The sequence below is a fragment of the Manduca sexta genome, unplaced genomic scaffold, assembly GCF_014839805.1.
Source record: "Manduca sexta isolate Smith_Timp_Sample1 unplaced genomic scaffold, JHU_Msex_v1.0 HiC_scaffold_830, whole genome shotgun sequence".
Classification (NCBI taxonomy): Eukaryota; Metazoa; Arthropoda; class Insecta; order Lepidoptera; family Sphingidae; genus Manduca; species Manduca sexta.
Genome location: NW_023595662.1, coordinates 1 through 9,649, shown reverse-complemented (window position 1 = coordinate 9,649; position 9,649 = coordinate 1). Strand labels below are relative to the sequence as shown.

The following is a 9,649-nucleotide window of genomic DNA, read 5'->3' as shown; positions in this document are numbered from 1 at the left end:
CACAGTTCACGGATTTTAGTTAGACTTTATATAATATCAGCCCTGTATGTACACTGCTGGTTGACAGAAATAGACACTGCGATGGTACCTACCTAGGCGGGACCTCGAATATGAAATCTACGTGCTGTATTATATAGTGTCTCACTGTTGAGCACTGGCCTCCTCTACTACTGAGAGGGATTAGGCCTTAGTCAACGAAACTGGCCTAGTATCAATTGGTAAACTTTAAACACCCTTAAAATTTAGTAAGATTTACCCACGTGAAATTTTTTCCTCCTTTTCGAAAACAAATAGGTTTTTTGTAGTAAAAGTTCTTGCACCAATCCTATTTTATACTTTTCCTTCATTAAAAGTAACATGTTAGTTTGCATTGTAGATTTATTATGTTATTGACTGAGGGCCATCGTTTCGGGAATAGTGAATTAAATTACACTTTGTAAAGTGGTTGATACTACTATTATTTAAGTATTATCGTCACATGTGCACAGATCCCTATACTCGTGAGATCACTGTATAATGTGGACCCTTTGATGGCGCGCATAGATTAGATTTCGGCTCGGAATGACGTTAACCTACTTAGCGAGATTTATATTTATAAGGATGTTATATTTGCAAAATCTGAATATTGTAGGATATGCTAAAGTTTGATCTACAGGGTCATTTTGAAATTGCGTTACTAAATGAAACTACATACTCGTCTTCACCTTTGCCAAAAAATAATCATTAATAACGAATATTTTCACCAAAAATCCTGGTTTTAGTTTTGCAATTTTTTGATTATTTTGTAGTTTAATGCGAATCGTGTGCGTGAGTGTATTTCTGACTGAAAGTATGATGTTGCCGCTGCAACGAATTCTCTTAGGGTAGTAGTGGCATTAGGGCGCGTAAAATTAAAATTACTTTTTATTAATATTTATTGTGTGAAACTTAAAATCTTTTATTTTGTATCTATGGCTCAAGTAATTTATTGTTAAGTGTTATTTCCAAGGAGATAAGTATGTGATTTCATTTAGTAATACAATGTCAAAATGACCCTGTAGGTTAAAAGAAACGTAGAAATTTCTTAATTGATTTTGTTGTGTATACCGTCCTAGATTACTACTATTATAAGATGAAAAGAAAGTAGTATGAAATTTATGGCGTCTCTTAAACTTAAACTAAAATTTTCTTTATTCGAATAGTCTCCCAGAAGCTGATGGTAGTTAATTATATCCGCCAGGATAGCGACCACCGTACACAAGGTGTTAAAACCCGCCATAATGGTTCCAAGTGTGTCGCATTCCGGGATCAGACTGTGTAGGCCGGCATAATTGCGTCGATTGCGAGGGGTAATCATCTGTCGTCGGTCGACATTCTACTGGACCCCACTCCACTTACCATCAAGTGCAGGGGGTGAAATGTTCAAAAAATATTAACTTACACAGCACGTTGATGGTATGTGTTGCTACCACGTTCTCTGCCAGTTGTCCGTTGATACCATGGCATACCACCACCACGGAAGTGCGTTTCGGCTCCACCATCACCGTCACGTTGGATGTGGTCACCCAGCCACCTGCGGGAAGAATATGATTATTATTATACTCGTATACGACAGAGGTAGGCAGAGCCTATGCTCACTATACTTTTGCATTTTTGTCGGTTAATGGTTAATTAACCCTATTTTAGTGCACTTAGTTTTTATAGCTTGTGGGGCTGACCCCAACAGTTTTTCAAACTAGCTTTGTGTATCCTTTCGTTAATGATATTTTTATCAACTGAATACTTTATCTTTAACCCCACTCCAATGTGGGGTTGACGCCACCCTCTTTTAACGTATTAAAAACCGACTTGAATTAAGTTTGGTCGATAGATCTCATAAAAACTTGTGGGGTTGACCCCACACTAAAGTAGGATGAGAGCTAGTTTGTCTAGTCCAAGAGATTGTTCATTCTCCTTACCTTCAGGCGATATAGCAGTTCTATTGTTTGCCTCCTTATGCTGTTTTCCGAGGACCACCCATTTGATCTCCGCTGCAGGGTTGGAAGGTGCTGTACTGCAGGTCAGGGGCACTGGGTCCCCACTCTCGCTTCGGAGGGGCCGGATATCGTCACGTGGGATGGAGCGACTGTAAACCAAAGATAATGTTAGAATTCAATATAAAGTAAAAAATTAAAGTGTTAAGGCGATATTAATGCTGAGGTAATTTCTCTCTGTCAAGTCTTTACTGGTTGTAGGTCTCATATGTAAGATTCCACCTGGATAGGTACCACCGTAATGTCTATTTCTGCCGCCAAGCAGCAGCGTGTGGTCAATGTTGTGTTCCGGTTTGAAGGACATTGTAGCAAGTATAACTACTGGACATAATAAGACTTAACATCTCATGTCTCAGGATGGTGAGTGTAGTGGAATATCAAACAATACTTTGTAATTCAAGGTGTTGGATGGTGTATCTAGAAAAATGTACAAATCAAAGCCGTGACGTCATAGAAATGATAGTGTTTACTGATATTCGATATAAGGTCCCTTTGTATTTGACCTTCAGACGGCTAATCACGCCCATTACCTTATATTTATGAATATCTTTTGCTTGTTTACGAACTTTATGCGATATTTATTATATTATTTTCTTTTATAAAAATACTTATTTATGATAAAACTATATTCGAATGTAATCCTGTCTGAAAAGATGTTTATATTATATTAAATTCAATAGCTAAGTTAAAGAAATATTGAGCAGTGTAAGGCCGTATAATTAATTTTATGTTGTGGTAAATTTGGTGCTTGCAATTTTCATCTCAAGTAATGAATAAAATCATTGTTAAAATGATTAATACTTAATATATAGCATGATATATAATATATACTATAAATAATATAATGCCTTTTATATGTTCTTAGTCAACTTTAATCTAACATCTTTTGTGTTTAAGATATTAATTATCATGAGAGACTAGGCCGAAAAACAAATGACTGCAGAAGGACATCGAAAAATATGAAGTTATGCTTTTCAACAACATTTTACATTGGTAAAATATAACCTTTAAAATAACATCTACCGCTATAAACGTAAAATCATAGTTTTAATTTATATCACACTAGCTTTTGCCCGCGGCTCCGCCCGCGTTATAATGTTACGGGATAAAAACTAGCCTATAGCACTCGGGAGTAATGTAGCTTTCTACTAGTAAAAGAAATTTCAAAATCGGTTCAATAGTTTCAGAGTTTATTCCCTACAAACATAGTTACACACTTTCCTCTTTATAATAATAGTATAGATAAAAACTGCGTAAATCATTGACGTATATTCTATAGACACGAACGTCCATATAAACTATTTGTTCAAAATCTGAACTAAAATGGCAACCAAAACGTCACTGTTGTAACCTATTTATTCACTTGAACAACAAATAATTTTACTTATTTGACTACTATTTATTCACATTCAGGTTTACATTGAGACTTGAGTTATTTTTGAGCGCCACTCACGTACATAACCACACGCCGTCAATATTGAAATCATACTTAATCAGGTGTGCAGATTGCAGTACAGTTGAGTTGAACAAAAGTGTACGGAACGCCAGATCTAGTACAAAATATCGATGGCGTAAATAGATTAACAATTTAAATTAAACTATTTTACGGATTTTATCGCGGTTTTAATATTTTATTTTTCTCCTGACGTTTCGAACACTTTGCAGCCCTCATGGTCACGGGGGGACTGAGGTGTTGTTCATCCGCAAAGTCAGAGTTACAATATCTACCTACATTTTATAAATACACAATTTTTTTAAAAAAAATAGATATTCGTGGTCCGATCTACGCAGAATGAGCTCACAGTGTCTTGAAGATTAACAATTGTCAAACATATACCTTTAAAATACAATTTACAAGCCATGTAACACAATAACAGTCATGCGATATTCGCAAACATTTCTCTTTGAAGCGAATTGGATTTAGCATCAGGTTCCAGAAGTCTTCGCTAAACCTTTGATAACTTAACCCTATCAGGGAAATAGGGATGGCAAAGAGCAGTATCTTGGGTGTTTGGTGTAACATGGATGTTAAGTCTCAAGGTCCAGGAGTTAGAGGGACTAGTCCTTAAAGGAAGAACAGTCACTAGAACTGGCTTAGGGCAGACATAGACAGGGGTGGTATCGCGAGGGACTTATAGGATACCTTACAAGTAAAATATTTAGCAACCATGAGGTATGCACACCAACTGCGACTTTATGAGGTCGCGGCAAACGTTTGGAATTGGAAAAGTTTTTCTATGGCAAGTATTTTTTCTGATATTACTTAGTGAAACAATTACATTAAACCTCTATGAGCTATACTATCATGAAGCCACATAGAAACATATTGTATGAACTGTTAATAAAACTGAGTTGATCATTTTTGTTTGTGGTGCAGAACATTTTGTCGATAATAGGAAACTGCGTTATTCTTGAGTGCTACAATCAATTTTTGATTCAAAAAGCAACAGATTGTGTGAATAAAAAAAAGAAGATTAAAACGCCATCTTTCCCGCCTTAGACCACGTTCACAGCACCCTAAAACCCGGATCATTGTTTATTTACAAAGAAACAGGTAGAAATGGTCCGAGTGTAGGAAAGTTACTGAAGCGTGGACCACCCCTTATGCTCTGATGGTCAAAGTGGAGGGGATATGCCGGTTTTGGAACTTTGTAACAATTTTTGGAGATATTTTTGTAAATGTTTTTTATCATGAACGGAGCAACTCGATATTTGAATTTTTTTTGGTAAGTATACTTTCTTTTGTGTACTATGCAATGAAAATGGACTTAAAAAAAAGATATTTACAAAGGTCGATATTAAATATTGATAAAAAAATAACTATAAAAAAAATATAACAATAAAAACGCGATAAAAACGCGCCAAAACACGGAACAAATGAACGACTGAATGAATGAGTGATCAGATTACTTACACAGAACAGTTAAGTCAATCTCCGCCTTCAGTGTGTTGCTGATCATTACGTTCTTTGCCTCGCAAGTATAGCGGGCTTTGTTATCCGACGCATCTGCTTTGAAGGACAAGGCGTTCTCCGACATCCTGCCAGTTGTCCTGCAACAAGGAGAAAAGATTTAGATTTAAGTATAAACTGCCCACCCTTGCGGTAATTCTTGTGCGCTGGAATTATTTAGATTTTACTGTAAATTGCCTACATCCCTAAGCAATTCATGTGTGCTCTGTCTCCACACCGAATGCACCCTCGTACGGGGTGACGGCTTTGTCGCGGCTCTAGGCACACAGTTCAGTGTGTATACCTCATGGTTGCTAAATACATATTGAGGCCTATAAGGGATTGCAAACATTTCCTGGCCTTCAGCCATCCTCCCATCCTAAGAGGGTTCCTTATTGCCCCACACTTCTTTTCCAGCTATCTCTTCCTAACATTCCTCCAGGGCCCTGCAGTCGCAAAGCCGGGGGATTCCAGTACTCACTAGCAGGTTTCCAATAAACAATAAAAAACTGCCAGCTGTCCAACGACATTAAACATTTTTTTGATTTCAATTCTAACATTAAACGTTTTCAAGAGGTAAGATTGCTGTCTCCAAAATAATACCGGTAAATTACCCATATTTGTCTTTTTGTTAGTATACATTAGATACTTGTAGGTTTGGGTGTTATAAGCAGTGGCAATCACGTCTGAATCTTATACATTACGTATCCTAACATATTACAAAACAGTGCCCCCGCCATGTCTATCTGAACGTGATAAACTTAAAAACTACCGAACGTATTTTCATACATTCTAATTCATTACTGTTTTATATGAGACAAAAAAATGTAGACATATGCTCTACTACCTGTGGAAAGGAGGGGCGGGTTGCTACTTCATTCAACAAAGTAAATCTTATTAATTATTGTTCAACAGAAAGATTAACCATAAAATATTTTTCAACCGATAGCTACAAGAAGGTACAACGTTCCATATTTATTTATTAAAATTAATCTAAGAAATCTAAACGTCGGAAGCAACGAGAGGCCGATTGACAAAACCGTCTAAGTTGAACACAGAACAAACCGTCTTGAGCGGAAGTTAGCCCCGCCCTTCGGTCGCGAAATCTTTTGAATTCATAATTACGTTTTTAGTTGTGAGTTCCGATGAGTTTTGTCGGTTTGAAGCGCGACAAAGGGCTCATTTTTCGAATGATAAATTTCTCAATTAGCCCAGTTAATTGTGGTACGAATTATGATTTTGAAATGTCGGGTAAATAAGTAAATATTTTCACGAGCTTTTAAGGGGTTCTTAGATGATTTTGTAGTTTAAAGAGGGCTTGTAGCTCAGTTGAGGTTAGGTTATTAACTGTTACTTGTAAACATAGATTGAAATCAGTTTTTTTTTTATTGCTTTGAATGACGAGACGAGCCTGCCGTTCGCTTGAGGATAATCGATACGACTGCCGGTGAACAGCAGAAATACCACCCACATCTTGAATTACAAGGTATTGTTTGGTATTGCACTGCGATTTTTCCAAAGTTCAAATTTTGTTATGTGCAGAAGTGAGCGAGGAGTGGAGATATCGCTCCATCTCTTTCTTTCACACGCGTCGTAAAGCCGTCTGACGTCACTTGCAAGTATATCGTCCTGTCTGTTATTTAACACCCACCATTACTACCAAATTTCAATGGTTTATAACTTTTAAATTTTTCACCAGATTTCAATGATTTTTTTTGTCTTAGAATTAATACGACGTACATATTTTGTAAAAAATTATAAATAAATAAGTCAAATACCCTATTGATATCAATTAATTTGAAAAGCAAAAGTTTTTGTTCCTACTAGTTAACGTAAATAACCTCTAAATCTAGCTAAATAAGAATCGTTTTTCGACCTAATCAATCGGAATTTTAGGTGACCCAGCTAAATCGACATAATGACCGAGGCCTCTCGGCAACTGGATGCGAATACTCAAGTAGTTCTTGAGAAACCTCGTTTAGGACTAAACATTTCGAGATCGATTCGTGGGGATTCAGTCATTCACGATAATTGTTAAGAGATTACGTACCACGTAGAGCAATTAGGATGGCATCATGGCCAATAAGAGGTTTTGTTCTAATCAAGAAATTTTAAGGATACTGCCATGAACTACATGTTCCTTAATCAAGACATCTAAAGAATTGTTAAATACTTTATCTGAATTGGTTGTCAACGTAGTTTAAATGATTCAAGTTATCAATTGAATAAATTTCAAAGTACTTAATTATTTATAGTTTAAGAAAGTCTTCGAAATGCTGCGGCATATTTGTATTTAATAAATAGTATTTTAAGTCAATTTCGAGGTAAATTTCGGCCATATTGATTTTAGTTACGTCATCTACTGAATGTTGTTACTTTAATACGAGAACAATTTTACTATTCAGACATCTTTTCGCTGTTACATTGAATAGATGTGAGACGCTAAAATGTGTTTTCCACTCTAGAATTATTTAGCTACGAACTTCAATTTCTTTAAAACGTGCCAGCAAAAATTTAAAAACCGTTTAAAAGTAAAATAAAAATCTCCAGTCTTCCGGTATTGAAGAGATGAGCAACTTTCAAGAAACACCTCTCGGTAGAGTCCTTTTTTCTATGAATATTACAGAATGCATCTCGAACTGGCAGTTTGAAAGTTTTAAACTTCGAAACATGGCCGCGAATAAATAATTTAGTTTGGTTTTAGCTGGTCGCATAAGAAATCAATAAACTTATTAACTCGTCGAAAATTGTTAAACCGATATTCCTGTAACCAGGTGGATCTGCGGTCGCGTAGACCTACTTTCCCATCCCTCGTAACGCGATCCCGTGGGACCTCCTCTGACCGCAGAACGTGTCTCAAATTAAATTAAAAGATGTTGGAACTTCTCACCGAAATGTTTTCTATTGTAGGCCATTGTGGACGGTAGTACTAAATTAGAATTTTTAGGGCTTATGTAACCTTCAGCCGTCTTAAAATGTCAAAAAATATGGCTCGTAAGTTGATTGTGATTGGTCGAGAGGCCAATGCGTCAGTCACGTGGTAGTGTATCAACCAATAAAAAGACACTGAGTCTTGACGTTTTTATTTTGCCATATCAAACACAGATAGGTAATTTTATAAAATAGAACATAAATTGATAATTGTTATGAATTTAACAAAAGGCTCGGTGGCGTAGTTGTATGCGTGCGCGGTACAGAGGTCTTGGGTGCGAATCCCTGGTTGGGTTCGAAAATAATTGTGACTGGGTTTTTCTATCGTCAAAATTAGTTAGCCTCAGATCAGAGTCAGTAACTTGGCGTTGTGATACCCCCGTGCCTCGGAAACGTAAAACCTTTGGTCCTGCGCCTGATCTCTCTCCGATCATATCGGATTGCCGTATCACCGGACTATGAGAGTGAAGGAACAGAGAGAGCTTGTGTATTGCGCACATACTTGTACGCTATAATATCTCCTGACTGGCTAATCTCCGTTGGTATTAGCCGCCGTGGCCGAAATTCACGGAGGAGTCGCTATTGATAACTATAGTGATTTTGATTTGAAGCTGCGACCAATACTTATATATAATAATATCAGCCCTGTATTATAAACTTGCCCACTGCTGAGCACGGGCCTCCTCTACTACTGAGAGGGATTAGGCCTTAGTCCACTACACTAGCCTAGTGCGGATTGGTAGACTTCACACATCCTTGAAAATCGAATTAGATTTTTTTAAGAAAGGTCAGAGGTGTGTGCCCTTGGGATTTGAACCAGCGGGCATTCGTCTCGGCAGTCCGTTCTATAACCAAACTAGGCTATCGCCGCTTATAAACGGCCACATAGCCATAATAAACGTAAGTAACAGTAAAAATAACTGTTGTAAGAAACTGGCTAACTCTCTTACTCTGTGGCTTATTCGCCCTTCTCAAATTAGGCATATGGATGCTAACTATCGGTAGTATAGACAGCAATCAACCGCACTTGCGGCGCTGCCCATCCTCAATTATAGATTACGGGTCTGCGAGAGATTTCGTCATGGAGTGTGGAATTTGAGCCCGATATGGCGCCGGCTTAACCCCATGGGGCGGAATATATAAAAGACCTACAGTAGTTACGACTCTATCCACCCCTTTAGTGATAAAGGCGTGATGTATAAGTAATTTAATAAATTGGTTTTTATTGCCTCATTGATGTTCTAGTCGTCTCATAGGCTTGCTTTCCATCACGTCATGGGACGGAATACATATGGCTCTGATTTCAGTTGTGCCTACCCGATCGGGAGTACAAGGTATATTATGAAGTACTAGTAACATCTTTGCCCACCCTTGGATATCGCGTAATCGTACATCTAGGTCAAACATCTGTATTACATTTTTAGCACAAAAGAAAAAATGGGATGTTTGGCAACTCCGTGACGTTGACCCCGATCTGAGTCAAGGGGGTATTGTGGGCCGTTTATTAAGGAGGGATATTTACTTTGTGGGGAGAGAATGGAGCGTTAATTAAGGGAGCTCATTTTTCTACCATTATTACAGATATCGATTATATTTGGTGGGTTTTGAATTTTGAGAAATGATTTTGTAGGGATAGGACGAGGCGGGAACTAGTGAACTTAATTGTGGACGGTCTATCCGCTGAAACTGTTAAAAAAAGATTGTAAACTTTGTATTTGTCTGTGTTTCTTTTTCTCTGTTATATTTTAAATTTATT

The 9,649-nt window shown here is 37.3% G+C and overlaps 1 long non-coding RNA gene across 1 annotated transcript; it reads right to left on the bottom strand.

Moving 5' to 3' along the window:
* Positions 1–1,417: 1,417 nt before the first annotated feature.
* On the bottom strand, positions 1,418–5,063 carry LOC119193638. The gene is made up of 3 exons (XR_005114011.1): positions 4,927–5,063; positions 1,938–2,104; positions 1,418–1,552 (listed from the first exon to the last, which is right to left on the bottom strand). It is a non-coding gene; the product is annotated as an uncharacterized LOC119193638 (long non-coding RNA).
* Between the last annotated feature and the right edge of the window lie 4,586 nt (positions 5,064–9,649).